Source organism: Balearica regulorum, chromosome 8 (assembly GCF_011004875.1).
Source record: "Balearica regulorum gibbericeps isolate bBalReg1 chromosome 8, bBalReg1.pri, whole genome shotgun sequence".
Taxonomy (NCBI): Eukaryota; Metazoa; Chordata; class Aves; order Gruiformes; family Gruidae; genus Balearica; species Balearica regulorum.
The window spans coordinates 29200973-29220956 of record NC_046191.1 but is presented as its reverse complement, the minus strand read 5'-3'; the positions used below and the strand labels follow the sequence as shown (position 1 = coordinate 29220956).

The 19984-nt window shown below is 48.9% G+C and overlaps 1 protein-coding gene and 1 long non-coding RNA gene across 2 annotated transcripts in view; one reads left to right on the top strand and one right to left on the bottom strand.

Annotated features, from left to right (window-relative positions):
• Window positions 1-19984, bottom strand: part of KLHL20 (kelch like family member 20) — a 494534-nt gene that overhangs the window by 170919 nt on the left and 303631 nt on the right. The gene's annotated exons all lie outside the window — the stretch shown is intronic.
• The window catches only part of LOC142602689 (uncharacterized), a 33613-nt gene continuing 20337 nt past the window's right edge, over window positions 6709-19984 (top strand). The window contains exons 1-3 of the long non-coding RNA XR_012836452.1: window positions 6709-6861; window positions 11938-12198; window positions 12582-12730. This is a non-coding gene — a long non-coding RNA (uncharacterized LOC142602689). The remainder of the gene's footprint in view (window positions 6862-11937; window positions 12199-12581; window positions 12731-19984) is intronic.

Sequence of the window (19984 nt, the reverse complement as noted above, 5' to 3'; positions counted from 1 at the left end):
GTCTCCTTGCTCTTCTCCAGGACTATTATCCTTTCAGCCAGGAGGTGGCTCTGGAGCACGCTGTGGAGCTGGGCACAGCTCAGCGTGCAGTAGCCAAAGCGACAGGGAGAATCTGCGACCGTCACCAGTTCGCGATGAAAGGCAGATGGCCTTTCTTCTAGCTTCCAGACGGGATGCGTGCGTGTCCTCTGACACACATATGCAGAGGCAGCTTCAATGCATTTCCAAATGCTTCTGACACTGTGCTCTGATGCAATGTTTAGGAAGTGGGGAACATGCTTCTGGTGCTGGTAACATAAGCGTGGCTCAGACTGTCATTTGGGAGCGGGGATGACTCCAAACACGGCATCATACCAGATGTAGTCTGTTCTCAAGAGCTCCAGACCTGGGGAGCAAGTTGTTGTGTGAGGCAGCCGTTCTGAGCTACGTAAAAGAGGAGATGCCTTTGTGTTCACTGCGGGAGGATGTAGGACATGAGGGGCAAAGCAGGGAAAGCCATGACAGAAGCCACACAGAGGAACATAACTGCTATCTAGGAAGATATCAGCATCCTAGGTTTTGGAGTCTGTTCCAAAACTTATGCCTGGGACATACAGGGCTGCCAAGTCTAAATGTCTTGCTGTCATCCTTGGGCAGGACTATGCAGAGGAACACTCAGCCAATGGAAAACTCTGGGCCTTGGTCCTGGGTGTGGAGAACAAGATCACAGTAGCCCAGTGCTCTCCTTGTGGTTGAAGCCTTGGTGGGATGCCCTGGAAGCAGGGAGCCCTTCTGTTAGCACTGTGTGTGGTTCCTAGTGGTCTCCTCTAAGCTGAAGACTGTTACCTGGGGAGAACTTGGCAAAACAAATTCACAAAACACACCAGAGAAACACCTTCATACAAGCCACCCTTGTGTGTGCTTCTGCAAGAAATTTAGAGGACTTGCCCCATGAAATCTAATTTAGTCTGCACTTTTCTCCTCCCTGGTTGCTCAGAGGAGCTGGAGGGACCTTTGACTGCAAAACTTGGAATTCCTATTTTGAGGAGCAAGAATGATTGTGAAAATCAAGCAGGCCAGGGCTCCTCAGAGGACATTTGAGATGGCTTTTGAGAAGAAACAGGCCTAGAGCTCACCTGGGCAGGAGCAGAGATGTGTACACTTCTGTTTGTTTTAGGGAAGCACCACCTAGGCTCCGTTTGGAAGGTCAGATAGAAGAACCAGAGATCCTGGTGCTGGTGAAATTGATTTCCCCCACCCCATGGGGAGAGAGGGCTATAAGGTGAGAAGCTCTGTCCCATGACAAAAGGGAGAAGGATGTTGTGGGGGACATGGGAAGCCCAGAAGGAAGCATGGCAGATTGAGACTGAGGTGTGCTGGCAAGAGCTGAGCTTTCAAGGATTTTTGAAGTCTCCCCTTCCCAAACATTTTGATTCCAGTGACCTACAAATGTCAAGGCAAATCTTGGTACTTGCTTACTCAGGAAGCAAAATCTCCTGTTCTTGTGCTTGGCTGGGTGGGAGGAGATGGGAGACTTTAAGGACATGTCCCGGACACTCACTTGGCATGGTGGCTGTCCTGTCCCCACAGGGTCTGGCCAACCCACGTGTCCCTAAGTGTGGCAGTTCATGGCTCTCGGCATGCTGCAGCCTTGGCTTACATGTGAGATCCTGTTGGTGCTTCGTGTGTGTGCTCCAAAGACCTTGTCTCCTCTGACAATGGTGCTGGGTCAGGACAGCACCTTGGGGGAGCTGCCTTCGCTGCCTGAACAGTTGCTTGTTCAGATGGAGACAAGTTGTGCTCAGCATAGCTGTCAGCTGGTTGTGGGGAACCCTGCGGTTTGGCGTCAGTGTCCTTATTACCAGCTGCAATGTTAGGCTGCTGCAATTAGCAGATGATTTGTGTGTGTGCCCTGGTCATGGGAATGGCCAGAAGTCATTGGGTCTGTGCTGGGCGGCTGTGTCGTCAACAAAGCACAATGCGATCCCTCGGGCAAGACGTACGAGTTCGCCTGGACTTCTGCAGGCTGAAGAGACAACCTGTAGCAAGCAGAGGAGGGCAGAGCGTGCTCACTTAAGCTGCACTCTCATGGAAATGCATCGGTACAGTGCTGTTACTGAAGCAGTGGGAGCCTTGCATGCTGGTTCAGGGCTTGTCATACTGCACACAGAGACGGTCCTGCCCGGGAGAAGGTCTGACAAAAAGCTTTGTCTCTTTATCTCCGGTGGCCCAGCTGTGCTGTTGGCGATGCAGGCCAGACATTTGGTCCCCTTTCCAATGTCTGGGATTAATGGGGAGTCTTGCACTGACTTTTGTGGGCTTGGAGATAAGTTCAAAATTATTTGCCTGTTGACCCGCAGAAGTCCGCGGGAGGACCGCAGACTGCAGCTGAACCTCAGCCTTCCCTGCTGATGGCCCATCTGCAGCCAGCCTAGCTTGGCTGGGAGCTGGGGGCTGCCAGCGGGCCCTGCTGCGAGGTACTGATTGCTCTTCGTATCCTGTGTATGGAGGTGAAAGTGGGAGGAAGAGTAAGGGCTTTAATTCAGCTCTGGAGTCTCTACTGGCTTGTGCTTGGCCAGCGCTGTGTGGAGCGGAGGAGGAGGAGGGTTGTTTCAGCACCACTGGGCCTAGTCTTCAGTCTGGGAGAAGACTTCTGAGGACAGAGCCCAACCCTAGGCCTTCACTTGCTAAATGGGTTGGATCTAGAGTTATAGCTGTTTTGTTTCTCATTGAGGCTTGTAGGGCGAGACCTACCTTTGCGGTCTGAGATGAGTTGCACGTATCGAACTGAAAAATCCAAACTCATTGCCGTATTTCAAAATACGCAGTGAAGCCTGTCTGATTTCTGCTTGTCTACGACTTCTCTTTCTCTCTAGCTCCGAAAGAAGAGATTCCCCAGGCTCCGTGTGAGGTGCAACTGTAATTCAGTCTGGGTTGCTGGATGCAGAGTCCGTTGTGGGCTGTTGGAGGAATACATGCTCTGCTAGGGTTAAATGCTTACATGAAATCAATAGAAGTTTTATTGCCACCACGTGACTTCAGCTGGAACTCTGCCATCCGTAATAGAAGCTGTGTTAGGTCTCCCCCCTCCAACTACAGGACAGATATATTAGTCTAGACAACTGAAAAATAGTGGTATATTGGGAGGCTGTGTTTTCATTATGTAAATGGAGCTCTACAGGAGGATTAATTGATTATTCAGTTACTGTGGATCTGTCTTGGATGTCCTGGCAAGATGAGAGAACCTGATGGAAGCTCTCCAGTGGTGCTCTGTGGTGTAGTACAAAGGAGTCCTTGAGCGTCCCATGCTCCTCTCCAGACAATGCACAGCATGGGCACGTTGCGCATTGCTCTGCCTACAAGGGGACTTGTTTCCCAGAATGGTGTAGGTTTCTTCATGCTTTATGACTGGTGATTATATCCTGGTGCAGTCAACAAAGGCTTGCAAGGGATAGCCAGAAACAGCCTATTTCAACCTACAGTGTTGCTGTTTGGAGGGACTCACCTGTTGACTAAGGTCTTGCTGATGGCAACTGGAGACCATCCAGAGGGCTCATGAGGAAATAAATGCATTGCTGCAAGTGCTGGGAGTTGTGTGAGATAAAATCCACTTCTGGAGCTTTGTGCCTAGGTGAAAAGCAAGTGTGATGCATTGTCTTAGTCTCAGCCCAGCAGGTGAGTGATACAGAAACAGAGGGGCAATAATTTGGATAGGTAAGTTGGGGGAAGGAGGACATCATGATGGGGGCAGGCCTGAAGATGTGTTTCACGAACAGCTTGAGAGCTCTTAAGAGGAGGTCTAGTGGACAATGTGACCCTCCAGGTGAATGTAGTACCATTTAGGCATCGAGGTTGGTGTCTGTAGCTGACTATTTTGGAGCTGGGATCAGCTGCTAATAGGAACGGCTCCGGAATGGTGCTGCTGTTCTGCTCCCTTTTCTACGCTGCATCCATACATGGCATCTTGAGGCAAAGAAACAGATAGCTTTCCTGTATGGATGCTGAGGTCTCCACTGCTGTCTGCATCAGGCAGGGTGTCCAGGTGGGGATTGCTCTGGAGCAGCTCTGCTCTCTCCCTGTGGCCCTGGGGGGTAGAACCTTTTTGTAGGTAAGCAAGCAGGGCTACCGCGTCTTTATAACTAGATACGTCCCTTCTGGCCAGGATAATACATTATAGCATAGAAAGTATTTTCTGAGTTGGAAATACCTGTAGTGCCCTCCACAGTGGTGGGAAATAGATCTGCACAGTCTGTTGGACTCAGGTTGCTGGAGGAAGGAAGGACAGCTGTGGTGAGATGGATGCACTTGCTTTCTGCTGCCCTGCTGCATGGGATATAATTGCTTTATCGTTCTCTGTTCTTCCAAAACAGTTTCGATACTGCTGCCCAGATCAAATTTTGTGAAGAACATTTTAAAACAAATCTTAGCCTTTGGCCTGAAATTCATCACCTGTGGAAAGTTTTACAAACAATGCTGACATTTGGAGACTGGGTGTGGAGAAGCTGTGATATTGGACAAATGGAAATTTAGATCCTGCCGCTTATGGGTAAGCGCACATACTTGAACTAAGGGCAATGTATCCCCAGGTTTGGGTGGGAAACAACTCTTCAGGAGTTGAAAAGGTGCTAGTGTTGAAAGCACAGTGTTTTCAGGAAGGCTTGCTTATGCTGGTGAAAGAAGAAAACTTGCCTCTATTTCCATGCCTGTAAAATGGGAGCGGGGGGGGGAATTAAAATTCAACTATCTCATTAAATGTAATACACTCTTCCAGAAAGTTTGCAGTGTCTTGCAATCCTGCTGAGAAAAGGGCAAGAAATCTTCTGGAGACCAAATTAAGGACCACAAGTGATGAGATCCTCATTTTTCTGAGCAGAGAATAAACTATGGTCAACTACCTTTTCTCATGGGCCCCAGAATTACACTAGACCACTATCGTAATAGAGGTGAGATGGCTTTTTACATGCATGTCCTGATGTTGTGAAGCCAGCAGAGGAGACTAATTGTTAGACTGGCAGGTGTTTAGGTCAAGGCTTCTGCTGAAGTTAGAATTTATATCATTTATTTTGTTTATACTTGCTGATGCTTTGTTCAGTATTGGCTATGTAAAGGCAGTTCAGTACACGCTCTGTGTTGCTGGCACGTCTCGTGCATCGCTAGGTGTCTTTGCTCTTTTTTTTTTGAAGTCACCAAGCACCGGTGATTTAAGTGCAGTGCAAAACTTTGCAGACATGAGGCTACTTTGCAAGGCAGAGATACATTTCCACATCCTGTCTCATGGATTCCTGCACAAAGATGTTTATGGGGGCGGGGGGAAGCACTAATGCTATACTAGGAGGGGGGAAGCATAATGTATTCTTCAAATGTTTGTATGTCAGCAAAATGCCTGCAAACCATTCAATAGATTAATCCTGTAGCTGGCCTAAAAGGAATGGATTTCTAGCCATAACTGAGATTGGGAAAAATTGATTTCCATGTTCTTCTTGACTGAATAAGATAAAAACAACTGCCTTGGCACTCATTACCAGGCCAAGAATTCAGATCTCTGCTGCTGAACAGCAGAGTCGGGTTGAATGCTAGAACCAGCCCAACCTAAGGCCTGATGAAAACAGACTTTTCAGGAACCAAATCTTAAGCCTTTCCCATCATGGAAATGGGACTTGCAGCATAGCATGGCTGCTAAAGTACCTGTAGCTTTGTATAGATGTATGGCTGGATGCTTTGGTCTTTCAGCCAGAACCATGAAGGCACTTCTGAGAATAAAAACGCTGAGAATGGGGGGAGGACCTTGGCTAATCTTTCTACATCAGAGAGCTGCTGCTAGAGATGACGCGTGCCTTACCACCTGGAGCCTGGCTATTAATTTGAGCTCTTAAACAATGTCTTAAACTCTTTGGGATAATTACTGCTCTTTGGCACTCAATGGTCCGTCATGTCCGGATTTGGAAGAGGGAAATAGTGGCTGGTCTGTGTTACTGGTGAAAGCGCTAGAAGTTATACCATCCAGTGAACTTCTCTGAAGTCGTTTTCTGTAGCTCTAGATATACAAATTTAATTTCAAAAGACAGTTCAAAAGAAGAATTTTAAAATGTGTTCAGGTTTCAAGGAGGATATTTGCTACTTTTACTGTTAAGCCGCTCTTAGCAAGGGAAATAATGAGCTTGTGCCATGGTTGGGTTGGAAATGTACATTGCTCTCCCTTCTCTGACAAAAGACAGTAGAAGAGATGGGAGAAAATACTGGCTAGGACAGGAGCTGACATCTGCAGGTGAGACAGCCGTGACGCTCTGTCTCCAGATCCATCGGTGTTCCCCATGCTTGGGGAGTCGCTGGCTGTGCTGGCCTGGTCTTTCCCAAGTTTTTCCTGGCTGGAAGGACTGCATCCTCTTGCTGAGGTGCTGTGCAGGAGAGCTGGCCTCTGGCCCAGGGAGAGATGTGGGCAGCCGTGGTGCCTGGACGGCTCTGGCTCAGCGGGATGCAGCTGGTATCATCACGTGAAGGAACTCAGGAGAAGCACAAAGCCCTCCAATGCAAGAGATGCCACCTGGGAAATACTTTTCATCTTCTCTTTCACTCACCACAAATGAGCAATGAACAGGATCTTTTCGGTTAAGCCTAGTATCCGGTGCATCAATTTTGATTAATCAGTCTCCAAATATGTCCAGGCAGTAAGGCAACATGTTCAGCTTGGCCTAATAATTTTTCCCACTTCTGTTTTGTTTTTAGTACGGTTGGAACAGTTGAGAAAAATCATCCCAACCATCTCTTCTGAAGCTTGGGACCAAGGTAGATCATCTGTGCTTCGTTATTACACCATTTTAGGAGCCCTCCTTTCCCCCCAGGACTAGATCCCCTTGGAGCACCCTCATGCAGGAAGTAGAGGAGGTAAGCAATACAAAAACTTGGTTTGAGGTCCTGCAAATCCAAACAAATAACCTCTCAGATCTCCAGTTGTGGATTAGGCCTGTGTGAAATGGTAAATCCCTGTCCTAAAATTCCTCAGGCAAACTGGGAATCATGGCAGTTTTTGACTGACTGCAAGCAGATCACTTGATAACTCTCAGTCTTATTGACATAACTCTAAAAATACACTGCAAAGTGTAAATAATAAATGTGTAGTATCTGCACTGGAGCAAGTAAACACCGCCTGATGTTGTCTGATATTTCACTGGCAAGGTGTCCTCAGCGATGCTCCAACAGAATAATTTTCCAAACGAGTGACTTGCGTGACAGGTGGATGTGTGAGCTAATGCAGCCGGGCACGGAGCTGGTTCTGGGAGAGGAGGCGCGTGGGGCTGGCGGGGCTCTTTGCTGGAGAAGGCAGCAAGCAGACCTCTGCGGGTCCCCTCCTGCCAGTTCTCAGCAGCTCGGTGGGGAGGTGCAAGAAAGTGCCTGGCAAGCTCGCCTCGGGCTTGCTGACGCGGGTGCGTTGCGAAAAGCTATTTTCCTGTGCGGTGTGGATATATCAGCTTCTGAGGCTGAATGACACGCTGATTAATAATTCATGCTGGCAGTATTGGCTGTTGGGAGCTAATCTGAGAACGCCTCAGTGAAAGCCGTTAGTCCATTTGCCCTGGGTGAAGAAGCCGTCTTCCTGCTCAGGTGCTGGGGAAAGACAGTCACGCAGGAAAAGACAGTCTCCTGCCAGCAAGGTGGTTGCTGGTGTGGAGCCAAATCCTCTCCAGGCTGGCAATTAGAGGAGCCAAGACCATGCATCCACTCCCCTGCTTTCTGAGGTGTCTCAAGGTGCCTGGAGATCCAGGCTGTTAAAGATCAGCTTTTACCGTAGTTCATAACTTGGTAAGATGGATTTACCAAGTCCATAACAAGATGGACTCTTGTGCCTGCTGTCCCAGAGATGTTGGGGTTTGAAATCCTTCTGTGACACGATGGTCTCTGGAGTCAGCTCCTGGGTCGACTGATTCTCTGCAGTTGCTGCTCTGGTGCATCACTGTGTGTAGGTACAGGCTGTGGTCTTCCCAGGAGGGCTGCAAGGCAGGGAAGCACATGCAGGCTGAACTTGGCTGGCCGATCTACCAAAGGACCCAGAGGGACCTCGGGAACTTGGCTAGCAACGTGACCTTGGTGGAGTAACATCCACCAAGAAGTGGATGTGACTCCTAGGAACTGGGAAACCACAGTATGCATAAATGTGGATTTTAAAGGAATGTGTGGCTTTGAATGCCACCCTCATGCTGTACATTGTGCCTCTGTTGACGGAGATCTTCCTTGGCCATGCGGAGATAAAGGAGGGTCTCTGAAGTTTCCCTGGGGCTCAGCACCCTAGGGCTGTACAATAACAATGCGATGTCTGTGTTCATGAGGGGCAGACAGAGGAGACCGGTGGTATGTGTCCAGGAGTCCTAGGGAAACTACTCTGAGCTACAGCAGTCACAGAGCCCCACCAAGATCCACCTGTCCTCTCCCCTCGTCCCAGTGCACAGTGCAACATTGCACTCACTTTTCCAAATAAGATGTAAAATTGAGCTGATGGGCTTTTGCAAGCAAAGCTCTGTTAACAAGAGCAGGGATGTTAACCTTGGATCCCTGCCCAAATTGAAATGGATATAATCGCTAAATGGCTCATACCAAAATGAAATCCACTTACAAGGGAATGTTTGTTCCTCTCTCCCCTGCAGTGTTGATGTGTTGAGCACTGAGGGGACAGCAAGTTGCAGGTGGGTGAATTTTGTGTTGAATGTGGTAGGGACCAAAGCAGCCCCCTCTCCTTTCTGGATGGATATTGTTGTCTCTTTGAGAAGATTTGATAAAAATGAGCTGGAGTCAAGCAAAAAAACCCAACCCAGGCCAGACCAGATCCTGATTAATTCTCTGTTTTGATGGACTCTGGATTAGTCCTGAGCTGTGCTATCCTTCATGGGAATACCTTACACTCGGCACTTTCTGAGGTGCCACGGCCTCTGGGCCAGGGTTATGCTGTCATCCAGCTCTGTGTGAGTGCTCCAGGCTGCAGGAAGACTCCGGAGCACTTGGCTCAGAGATGGTGTTCCTCTGCCCACTGGTGTGGGAGAAAGTAGCTGGGATCCAGGGGGCTGTGGTTAAAAGGAGCACTGGGGACTACTCACCATGAGTAAAGGCTGTGCACCAGGAGCCTGGGGAAGGGCATCATGCAACCGATGGGGTTTATTGCCTGCCTGCACAGCAGGATCAGGTTGCTCCATCACCCAGGAGGTGTCTGGTGGCATAGTTTGGAGATGCAGTACTGTGCTTCACTGTGGCTTAATGTCTGGGTAATGGAGAGTCTCTGCCTGTGTCAGACACTTATGTATGGACTGTAATAGTCCTGTGAAAAGGGATGCCGTGGCAAGCATTAGCCACTGGAGCAGATGTTAGCCACTGGAGGAACATAGATGTGGGGGAATGTCACATGCTTTCTTTCAGAGTCCTGAGAGGGAGAGCAGGGCAATGGGGCTGAGCAGCGCTGGGGAGAGGACTATGGAATGAGCAGAGAAATGACGTCTCACTGCTGTGATCACGCTCAGACCTTGATGGACTGAGAAGCAGGAGAAGTCAGGACAGCAGTCATTTCCATGCGACAGTGCAGCAGGAATGGGGCGCTGAAGGCAGCATTGTGCTAGGTAACACAGCTATGTATATATGTGCAATAAGACGGAATAAGCTGTGTGTCTGAAATAGCAGTGCAAGCGCTCGCTGCTGGGCTCAGAGGACTAAGTGTGCTTGATGCTGGGAGATGCGCTGTAGCAATGCGGGATCTCGATTTGTCTTGGTCATCCAGCAGGACTGGACCAAGGTCTGGGAAGACACTTGCAGCTTCAGCTTCACCAAACACTTGCTCTGGCTAATGCATATGTTGGTTTGGAGATGCTGAGAGGTTTTTCTCCCCCCCCCTTAAAAAGAGCATATGTTCTCACTACTAACAAGCAGGTTTAGCGAAGAGTCTATTTTTAAGATGATTACAGGGTATCAGTAGCTGTTCCAGTGTCAACTGTCGGTTTTGTTTCCTTGTCGGCAGTAAACTGTTGGCAGGTTTGTGCACCAGAGGTTTACTCCTTCCCAGCTGTAATTGCACAGCACAGAAATTATCACTTGCTCTGTGCATGCCTCTGCTGGTTTCTCCCTCTGAGCCTGCTGTTCACAGGCAGCTCCTCCAAGCGCTTTCTACCCGGTGGAGAGCCGTGTCGTGGCATCTCCTGCTGGCACAAGGCAAGGCCTGGGTAGCTCTAAACAGCAGAGATGAGACTAAACGTGGTATTATAATACATGTGTACTTGATATCGGTGCATCCCACTTTGTTGCACAGAGAAGGAGCCCAGAATCCAGTTCCTTTCCCAGTAAGCCAAATGCAGAGACTGGTTTTTGCAGGCAGTTTTCCCTGTGTGTTACATAAAATATATACCTACAGTCCCAGCTGTGATTTTAGGGTGTTGAGCATGGGTGATCTGGTCTCCAGAGAGCTGATGCTCCTCAGCGTGTGTCTGGCACACAGCTCAGTCTTGCTGCACCTTGGATCCCCATCTGACTGGCAGGTAGAACAGCACAGCCAGTCTCCACCAGGCTTTTCTTCACATCTTCACTTCTTCTTTGAAGTCCTCTGATGCTCTTGTGAAAGGGGATGCAAAGTCCTTCTGCTACAGCAAAAGCTGTGTGGGCTAGAGGGCACTGGAGTGTTAACTCACGCCGTCCCTTTGTCCTGCTACCACACTGGGAAACCAGAGGTGACTTATGGAGGAGGAAGCAAATAGGATCCTTTATTGAGAATTAAGGAAATTGCATTGTAAACGGTTGCATCCTTTTATTTTTTTTTAAGAGTCTAAATAAACCCACAACTTGTGACTGCAGCTCTGCACACAGAGGTGACGAGGGAGTGCGGTGGGAAGTGTCAGCTAATGGGAGGAGGGCTCGGAAGTCCCTTTCCTTACCCCGCAGGGCATGTCCGGTAGGAAACAGCCACTTGAAGTATACTTGTCCCTTTTCCCTTGACATGGTGGGCGGCTGGCATCGTGACGATGCCTGGGTGTGAAGTCTGCTCCCTGTCCTTCGGTGCAAGTCCTTGGCACACCTCTGGGTTCAGATTCAGCCTTCTCCCCCACCTTGAAAGTTTCCAAGTGCCACCGAACTGATGGGAGAGAAACAATTGTTGTGTTTCCCAGGCTGACACCTCCCGCTGAGCAGCCTTCCCTGCAGGAACGGCAGTCCTCTCGCGTTACTCTGGGGACACGACGCCTCGGTGCTGATGGGACCAGACAGGATCCGTCACTGTGCTGATGCGTCTCCTCCACAAAAAATCCTAAATGACACCAGTGTCTGAGAGAGGAGGAACAAAGAACAAACAAACAAAAAATATCTGTTCATTTTGCTCCCCTCTGGTCATCTGTCATCCAGATCTGGAGTGGGGACTGTGGGCTTTGCTTGTGGAGGAGGGCTTGGGTTTGGGGGTTCTGCTGAGGATATGAAATGGGTTAGCTTTTTTCATGCGAGACCAACAAGCCTTACAGGCCAGAATACTGCTTCAGTTGGACTGTGTTTATGGACTATCTGTCCCTGGTTTTAGCTTGTTTCTAGAGTACGGGATCTTCTGGCTGGTACCAAAACCAGTCCCTTGCAGTAGGGCAAAGAGAGGATGGGGTAGGGCTCAGCATTGCTTGTGCTACAGCATAGGGCTACAGAAGAAGAGACATTGGAAGGACCTTGCCAAGGTCGTGCGAGTCTCTCTCCCTGCCCCAAGGTAAGATCAACTCTACCTATGTTGTTTCTGGACTAATCTGTTTTTAAAGACCCTTGGGGGTAGACGTTGCTCAAGCTCTTCTAGGGCTTCTAACAAGAATAATGTAAGAAGCATAGAAAGCGTGCTGGGTTTTTTCTTCCACACATCCCGTCCCCCCCATCTGACCCAATCTTCCTTGCCTCAGTTTCTAGCCTGTCATTTATATTCTGTGGTGGATGTGGCTGAAAAAACGTTTCCCTTCCCATTTCTGGCAGATTGTTTGAAAGCTGCTCTTGGATCAACGAGGACCAACTGGGATGCCTCTGCTTCTGTGCAGCGCATGTGACAGATGCGTCACTTCTGGGCTCACTCTCTCCAAATGGCCCATTTCTGTCTCAAAACAAGGTGGCCAAAAGCAGAGCACCAGACTTATGATGAAAATCAGCCCTTCATGGTGAGAACCTGAGATACTTTGGCTTGAACAAGATGGATGGGGAACCTTGCCCAGCCGAAGATGCTGACATTAAACCTTCAAGGTATTGTGCCCTTAGCTCTTGAGAACAGTGTTTCTCATTCAACTGGGCAAGGAGATTTCTCCCAGATGTGTGTTTTCTGGTTTTAAATTGGCTGGCAGAGTTTTGCCCTCTCTTTACATAGACAGCTGCTATTTTCTAACTTCAGCAGTGATGCTACTTTTAAAGTTGGGTGGGTTAGTGCTTGTGAAACAGTCTAGGCTGTTCGGTTTCATAGGATTTAAGACAGATTTACTGTTCGTGTTCTGAATGTGCTAGGAAAATTCTTTGCTTTGCCTGGAGGCCACTTCACATTTAAACTTAAATTATTGGCTTGACCCTCTTTGTATAAGTTGTTCAAGTTGAGAGTTGTGTATTCTATAACAACCTCTTCTTGTCTGTGACAGCAATATTTTTGGGACCTGCCCTGATCGCAGTTTTGAGTGGCACCACTTTGAAGTGTGTTGGAGCTACCTGATTCGGAGAGAGTAGAGGAGAGACGGCCAGGGTAACCTGAAGAGTGTTGCTGTGGGAAATGGCAGTGCAGCTAATTGAGGTAAGGAGACCACCAAGAACAAGACAGCTAGCCTAGAAACATACAAATTATGTAAGGACAGCTGAACTCAAACCTTGCAAAATAAAGTCTTTTTCACCTTCAAGGCTATCCTCAGGCAAATGACTTTTCTGTGGACCTCACAGAGTTGTAAAGAACTGGCTGAGCAAAACAAAACACAATTTCCATTAACCTGAGAAAACAAAACATCCAGTTCTTTAAAAATTCCCCAGTCTGAGTAGCTAAAGTCGTGGGAAAAGAGCCTTAAAAATAAATAACCTGTAGCTTTGATTAATTATGCAATAAGGCCACCACCTTCCCTTCCACAGGCAGATGAAGCAGGTTGGACACTGAGGGTACCGGTGTGGTGACAGCAGACCTTGCGATGAAAGTACTGGGTCTTGTCCCCGGGCAGCCCCAGTTAAGAAAGAAATACATCCGCAGGCACCAAGTCTCCTGCCTGCTACTGGGACTGCTCGCTGGTGATGACATCTCAAATATGTTTTAATAACCAGCGGCTGTTAATAAGCACTAGCTACTTCACCAGCTTAGATGCATCTCTTTAAATTTAAACAGGATTAGATAAGGTAGGGAGATTATTAAATACCCAAATGAACATTAAGCAGATATATTGGAGGCTTAACAACTCTGCAGCAGATTGTTAAATTGCTCTAAATATTTCCCTACTAGTCTGGGGGTATTTAATTAAAACAACCCCTCTAGTCCTCTGTAATGTGCCTAGCAGGCTTACAAGCCCTGAGCAGGGCGGGACCCTAATTGGCAGCGTTACCATAAAGCTGAGCTGTGCTCGAGGACAATTAAAAAAATAACAGCCCCCCCCCTCCCCATCCCACCCCACAAACCACCCCAAGCCCCTCTAATTAGTGTGAGAAATGACGACAAAACAACTCCGAGTGTCTCCAGTGACAGGTGCACAAATAACAAGGCTGATGAAAGATTTTGCAATTAAGATTGCGCTATGAAGATTAATGGGATATTTTCATAAACTGATGTAAGATTGCCTATAACCCAGTCGCCTCCACGTAGCTCCATCTCCTTCTCACCAGCCCTTCAGTATCTCTTACTTCTCAGCTCCCCTTGCCCCGTATTTTCCAGGTTTGTGTGGGTCTTTGTCCCACACACTATTTTCAGGTTTCTGATGCTTCCTAGCATTTTTCCTTCTATTCCTTAGGCTGTTGGTGTCTAAACCTCAGGTTTCTTCTCTTTTTAAACTTCCTGGGTGGGGGTGGAAGTGGGGTGTCCACATGGTACGCCGGTGCGGTGTTACTCCGTTGCAGGCTGTGTTTGCAGAGCACAGGGCAGTGGGTGGCTTGCAGGTATTTCCAAGGTTGCTCAGCTCCGGTGCTGCTCACGGTGTTGCCGTATTGCGCAAGAGGGACCGGGGTATGCCAAATTGTCTTTCTAGCCTGGTTTTCCAAGATGGTGATGTTTCTACCGTTGTTCTTGGCAATTTATTCCCATTTATTTTTTTGGATTTTTTTTGGGTGGGGTGCTGTTTGACTGGTTTCCCCAGCAGTGATGGATCATGATCTCAGAGGGATTAAACTCCTGTTAGTCACATGGAAGTGCATGGCTGGGTAGCAAAGGGAGACTGTTATCACCCTACTGGGGAAGGGCATACGGTGTATGATCGACCTTTATTAGCGCCCGGAGGATCCAGCTGCAAAGCACGCGTCTGGCTCTAGAGCCGCCTGTGCCTGTGGCTTTCCGAGGCCCATGGGTCACATTGCCTGTGCCTCTTCCCAGCAATGTCTCCCTTGAGCGTGCCAGCGATCCTATTAACCCAGATTAAATGTGATACGACCACTGCGTGATAGGAAGCATTAAACCGGCGGCGAAGCAAACGGAGAGCTGGAGCAGACACCCCTTCCCACGCACTCTTCAAAGAGGGAGAGAGATTTGCACCTATTGCCCAAACCCACTCCTTTCCCAGAGATGTTTGCCTGTTGTTGCTGCTGTCATTGCTGCTTCATTACTCCTAATTGCCTGTTACTCTCGATATCTCCAAGGCAGGCTAGTACACAGGGAATTTACATTTTTAATCTAGTGAAAGCAATGATCGGACACACAGCCTCCGGTCCTGCTTTTCTTCCTCTCTCAATTGCTGCCATACACCAGGTTTGATGTCCGGCTTCCCAGCCTGTCTGTGCTTTCTGGCTGCCCCTCCGCCCTTGATTTTCCTTCCTGACCTTGTCCTCAGCCCCGCCGGTGGCTTTTTGCTGTGACTTTCCCGTGAGACCTTGGAGGGTTTTGTTAAGAGACTGGGTCACAGGCACTTGGCGGCGGGGGCACGTTAGGGACATTAGTCCTGCCTGGCTGGAATGGGCTCTTTCTCACCAGCCACAGTCCTCAAGGCTGCCCTGGACCCGCAGAGCTGGGGATGTACAATCCCATGTGCAGGAATTTCAGTAATAGTTATACCTAGGGCCCCCAAACCAGTACAACCACTCCCACACTGTACTGGTTGTTGACTCTTGCTGGGGAAGTATGTGAACAAGACTTCAGTTTGTTGATTCAGAGGCTCTCCTCAGTGTGCCCTGTGCCTCTATCTCTAGTGAAGGCGCTGTAAATTCTCATTTCCCACAGTTTGTGAACAGTCTTTAAATGAGAATCTGTGGCTTGTTTCAGCCACTAATCTGTGCAGAGGGATGCTGTGCACTGCAAGCTCTGACACGCTTTCTATAAGGTCCGTGTGAAAAACCTGGTCCAGCAAAAAGGCAGGAGGATTCCAGTCTCTTAAGGAAGAGGCATTAATTGGTGGTGACACAGAAATGTAGTTTTTCCTGAGCATGGTATCTGTCTGACAGTATTCCACTCACCAAAGCAAACGGGCAGAAATTAGGTCTTTCTGTCTCTTGTCCATGAGCCTTTTTGACTTGATATCTCGTTGTCTCTACTCTCCTTTTAATTGCTCAGCTGTTGTCCTATTAGTGTCAATGCTTGGCGCAACACAGGGGTTATAGCTGAAATGCTCTGGCTAGAGTTATGCGGGGTGTCAGCCTGGATAAATACAATGGTTCTTCCTGTTCTCACCAATCTCCTTTCCCATCCCCTCCTCACCATCAAGATGCTGAAAAAAAGTGAGCAAAAAGTTATTGCAGCCAGAGACGTCAAATGTAGGTAGTCCTCCCTCCCAGGTCCTTGACTTGCTGGTCCTTGCAACCTGATTCAGTGTGTTCCTGACGTGACAAGCTCTTTGGGGCTCCATGCAATTGTTGCTGGGTGAACTCCACAGCTGACGTTATGCTGGAAACCAGACATGCTGAGCACTGAGGCTGGCTGCAGTGAAATGATGACACTCGGTTTGGGATAATCAGGGTCTTGTAGACCTGAAAACTTTTGCATTAGAGGTGCTGCTGTGGCCCTGTCTCTCAGTGTGCAGATCTCCAGGACTTCTGAAGGTACAGCCTGTCGCCTATCGCAGCCCCTTGGTCTTGTGCCTCACCTCTGCGTGGTGATCTCGGTGTCCGGCAGCAAGCCGGCTGGGCAGCTGCCTGCCTGCGAGCTTTTTTCCTTCTAGCTGTCCTGGTGGTTGCACTGATGCTTGGTTCCAGCAAATTAACCTTTTGAGGGAAGTCTCTACCTTGTTACCTTCTTGCCTGGGCTACTAGTAACTCCCAAGAGGCTAATACTTCACAGTGCTCCAGAGCAGCCAGGTAGCCTGCCTTTTCCTCTCTGTTGGTTTCCTGGTGATGGTGGGAACATAGGGCAAGGATGGGAAGACATCAGCGTTCAGATCTACTTTAGGGGTTCAGCTGTCCCTTGCTGCTGCAGGCTGCTGGGACAAGGGAGCGGAACATGCCACATGCGATACTGTCCCTGGACAACTGCTCTTGCCAAAGGCTGCACAAAAATGCTTTTCTGCTCCCTAGAAGAAGGACAGATGGTGCCAAACCGAGCCTGCCAAGGAGCAAGTCCCACGTGCTAGGCACTTGTGATTCTGCTGTGACCTCTATCACCCTCTTTTCCATGGAGAGCTCAAAGCAAGGTGTGGTTGAGCCTCCCTGCTCTGTAAAGGAGGTGAGGCTATCCAAATGGACATGCCCTGACCCAAACGGCCCCCGCAATTAGTGCCAGGCAGGTCTAAGCAGAGACTGGGGCCCAATGCGGTAAGAGGTGTCAGGAGCTGCAGCAGCAGAGCCCCAGGGACTCCTTTGCTCAGGTGCCCAGCCTGGATGAGTCAGAAGTCCTGAGGAACAAGCCGGATGTGGCCCTGCCATTAAAGATGCTTTGAAACAAGCAAACATGTGGGCGGGAATGGAATTTGTGTTGCAGGGCACATTAAATTCCTGGTATTTTATAACCCGAGTGCCTGACTTTTACAGATGTGTTTTTACTATCCCCTCCCATCTTAATAGCTATTTTATAAATATTATTAAGAAGAAGTCTTGGTGGTAATGCTAAAGGGAAGCTGGGCTTTGTTTTATCTGAATAGCGCTTGCTTCCAGCTTGGGATAAGGGCTGTAATGCTGCAGAATAAAGCTGAGCTGGAACAAAAGGAAATCTATTCATTAACTTAAATCGTAGTAATTTTAGCATGACCCAAGAGGAGCGTGGTGAATCTAACCCTCTATTTTCCCACATCCTTCCTAGCAAGTGCCTGCCTTTCTAGCTGAGGTTTGAGAGCTGACTCACTTCTAGACTAGAGTGAAATCCAGGGCGGATATTCTTTTTTTCTTAAGATTAGAGTCAGTGTTGTTGCAACAATTGCAGTGGAAAGAGAAATGATTGTCATTGTCGATTTTGATGTGTAAAAGCTGAATTTAAGTTGTCCACTTACCAGTTTCCTAGTTATTTGATTTATTTTTTCCTTATGCTTCGTCACAAATCCTTGTAGATGCTGCCGCCCACCTGGGGGTAGGAATCATAGCTGACACCTCGATTGCTCAATCCCTTATGATGTTAATAACCTTTTTCTAGGGACATGCCCTTGGTTTTTGTAGGACTCTGCATTTTGTGCTGGGGCTGAGAGGTCAAACCAAGACCTAGGGGAAGAGAGGTGCAAATGGCTGTTTGGGACAGACTGAAAGGGACCTGCTATTGCTAAGGCAGGTGAGGAGTCCTGGCCTCCCCTGGTGTGACCAAGCTTAAGAGACCCTGGACATTTTCACCACCATGGGACAAAGCCAGAGCTCAACTTCCCTTGGCAGATTTTTATTGTTGAAGTGGGTTTTTGTGTGTGTTTTGGGTTTTGTTTTGTTTTTTTTTTTTTTTTGTAGAAGCAACTGCAGTTGTAGAGATGAGTAGACAGAGGAACATCTCAGAGGCAAAAGATGGGTATCTGTTAGGGGCAGAGGACTACGGTGGGGAGGACGGATGCAGGAGGTCATAGGTCTTGCTGCGTTCTGCCTGCTTTCTGCATTTCAGTTTCCCAGTCTGTAAAATGGGGGCAAGGAGGTTGGTAGCTTACATAAGAGCTACTGGCTTGCAGTGTTTTGTAAAGGCTCCGAAAAAAACCCACCCTTCTGGATGGCAAAGCACAATGGGAGCACAGACAGCCTCATCACTTAGACAGCAAACTCCTACGTGTGAAAACGTGAGCCGGGAGTTTGACGTATCTGCTACCCAAATGCTAGCAGGTGACGAGCAGATGGGGCTGCCGGGCGCTTGTCTGAGGTCTGCCTGAGCAGAAGGTGGAGGGGGAGTGGGGATCTGAGCGCCGGGGCGCTTTTTTTTGTGTGTGTGTGTGTTGTTGATAGCTGACACGTGGTTCTCACCAAAGATGTAAAAATAGAAGCCGTTGGCTTGTGTGGGACTGTGGCATGGCATTGCTTTATCTGGGAGTTTGGATGTCACACTCTCCTGGTTATTTATAGGTGTCAGGCAAACCTTGGGAGCAGGATGAGAGGAACAAAACGTGGGGAACATTTCGCGTAGGGTTTTTGGGCCATGGCGCTACCTGCTGGGCTGCAGGGACTGGGATCCCTGGGTCTTCTCCTAACGGTTCCTCTGTCAATCCTGCAAGGACCAGCATGGGGAGAGGAATCAGTCTTCAGAAGGGCTTTTCCTTCTGATCCATGTGTGTGACCTGTCCTGGAGATGATGTGGCTTTAAACAAACGAGGAAAGTCAGGAGTGTATTGAAGAGCTCTGCAAAGGACAGAGCCAGCTAACAGCTAAATTGATGCATTGTGCTTTGGGAGTGATGATCTGCTTTTCTGGTGTGTAAACCAGCAGAGCAGTACGTGTACCAGAGGGTTATGTCTGGCTGCAGTCTGGAGTCCTTTACCTGACAGCTTCTTGCTGTACCCTGTGTGGTCCCAGTCATGTTGCACTATGCAACCTCCCATTCTTCTGATATTCTTCAAATCCCAATTATATGCCCCAATGCAGCCCTCGTGATGGAAGGGAATTTGGTGTGAAAAGCCTCGAGACACACAGCCCCAAAATCTGGTTCCCACCACAGATTCCTCTCCTGAGGCTTTGGAGCTCTGTGCATGTCTGTGTTTTTGTTCCTCAGGAGAAACTGGCTGTGGCCGCGGGGGCAGGACGGGTGGGCTGTTGGATTTGTGGAAGCATGGGGCCAGACGGGCGAGAGCCGGCGGTGTGGAAGGAGCCAGGGCGTGTGAGCTCTTCTTATGGATCTATCCGTGAGCTTGCTGGGAGGTAAACTGAGAGGTGCAGAGGGATGGAAGGGATCGATGACTTCTGTGAGCTTGGCCGCTGGCTCGTTGCTTCACCCCGCTCAGCTCCTCTGGTACAGGAGAAACCAAGGCAAGAGGATGACCCTGAGACTCCAGACACCCTCCTGCCTGGGAACCTGGAGAAACCCCCTGTGCTTCCCCGGGAAGGCATCCAGCCCTTCCCTGCCCATCTAGGGCTGGGAACAAAAACCAGGATCCTCTCTGGGCTTCCCAGTGGGATCATCCCCCACCCTGCCCTTCGCCCCAGCAGCAAGCTGTGGCAGTTCAAGAAATAGATGCCCATGGGTCTCCCGTGCTGGTGTTAATGTGATGAGGAGAGGGGCCAGCGCACCTGGTGGTGGCTCGGAATAGGAGGCAAATGATTATAGCCGAAGAGGTCATATACCATTGTAATCCCGAAAAGAAACATTATGATTCATCATTCCTGATGTAATGTCATCTGTTTAATAAAGCCGTAATTCACTCTGTGCTCATTTTTAATGGGGCTATTTAAGTAATGGCGTTGGGTTTTCTCTTTCCCAACCTCCCCCCACTCCCATACTAAGTAGGGTTTGGACGGAGCACTTGAAAAGAGCTATTGGAGCTGAAGACTT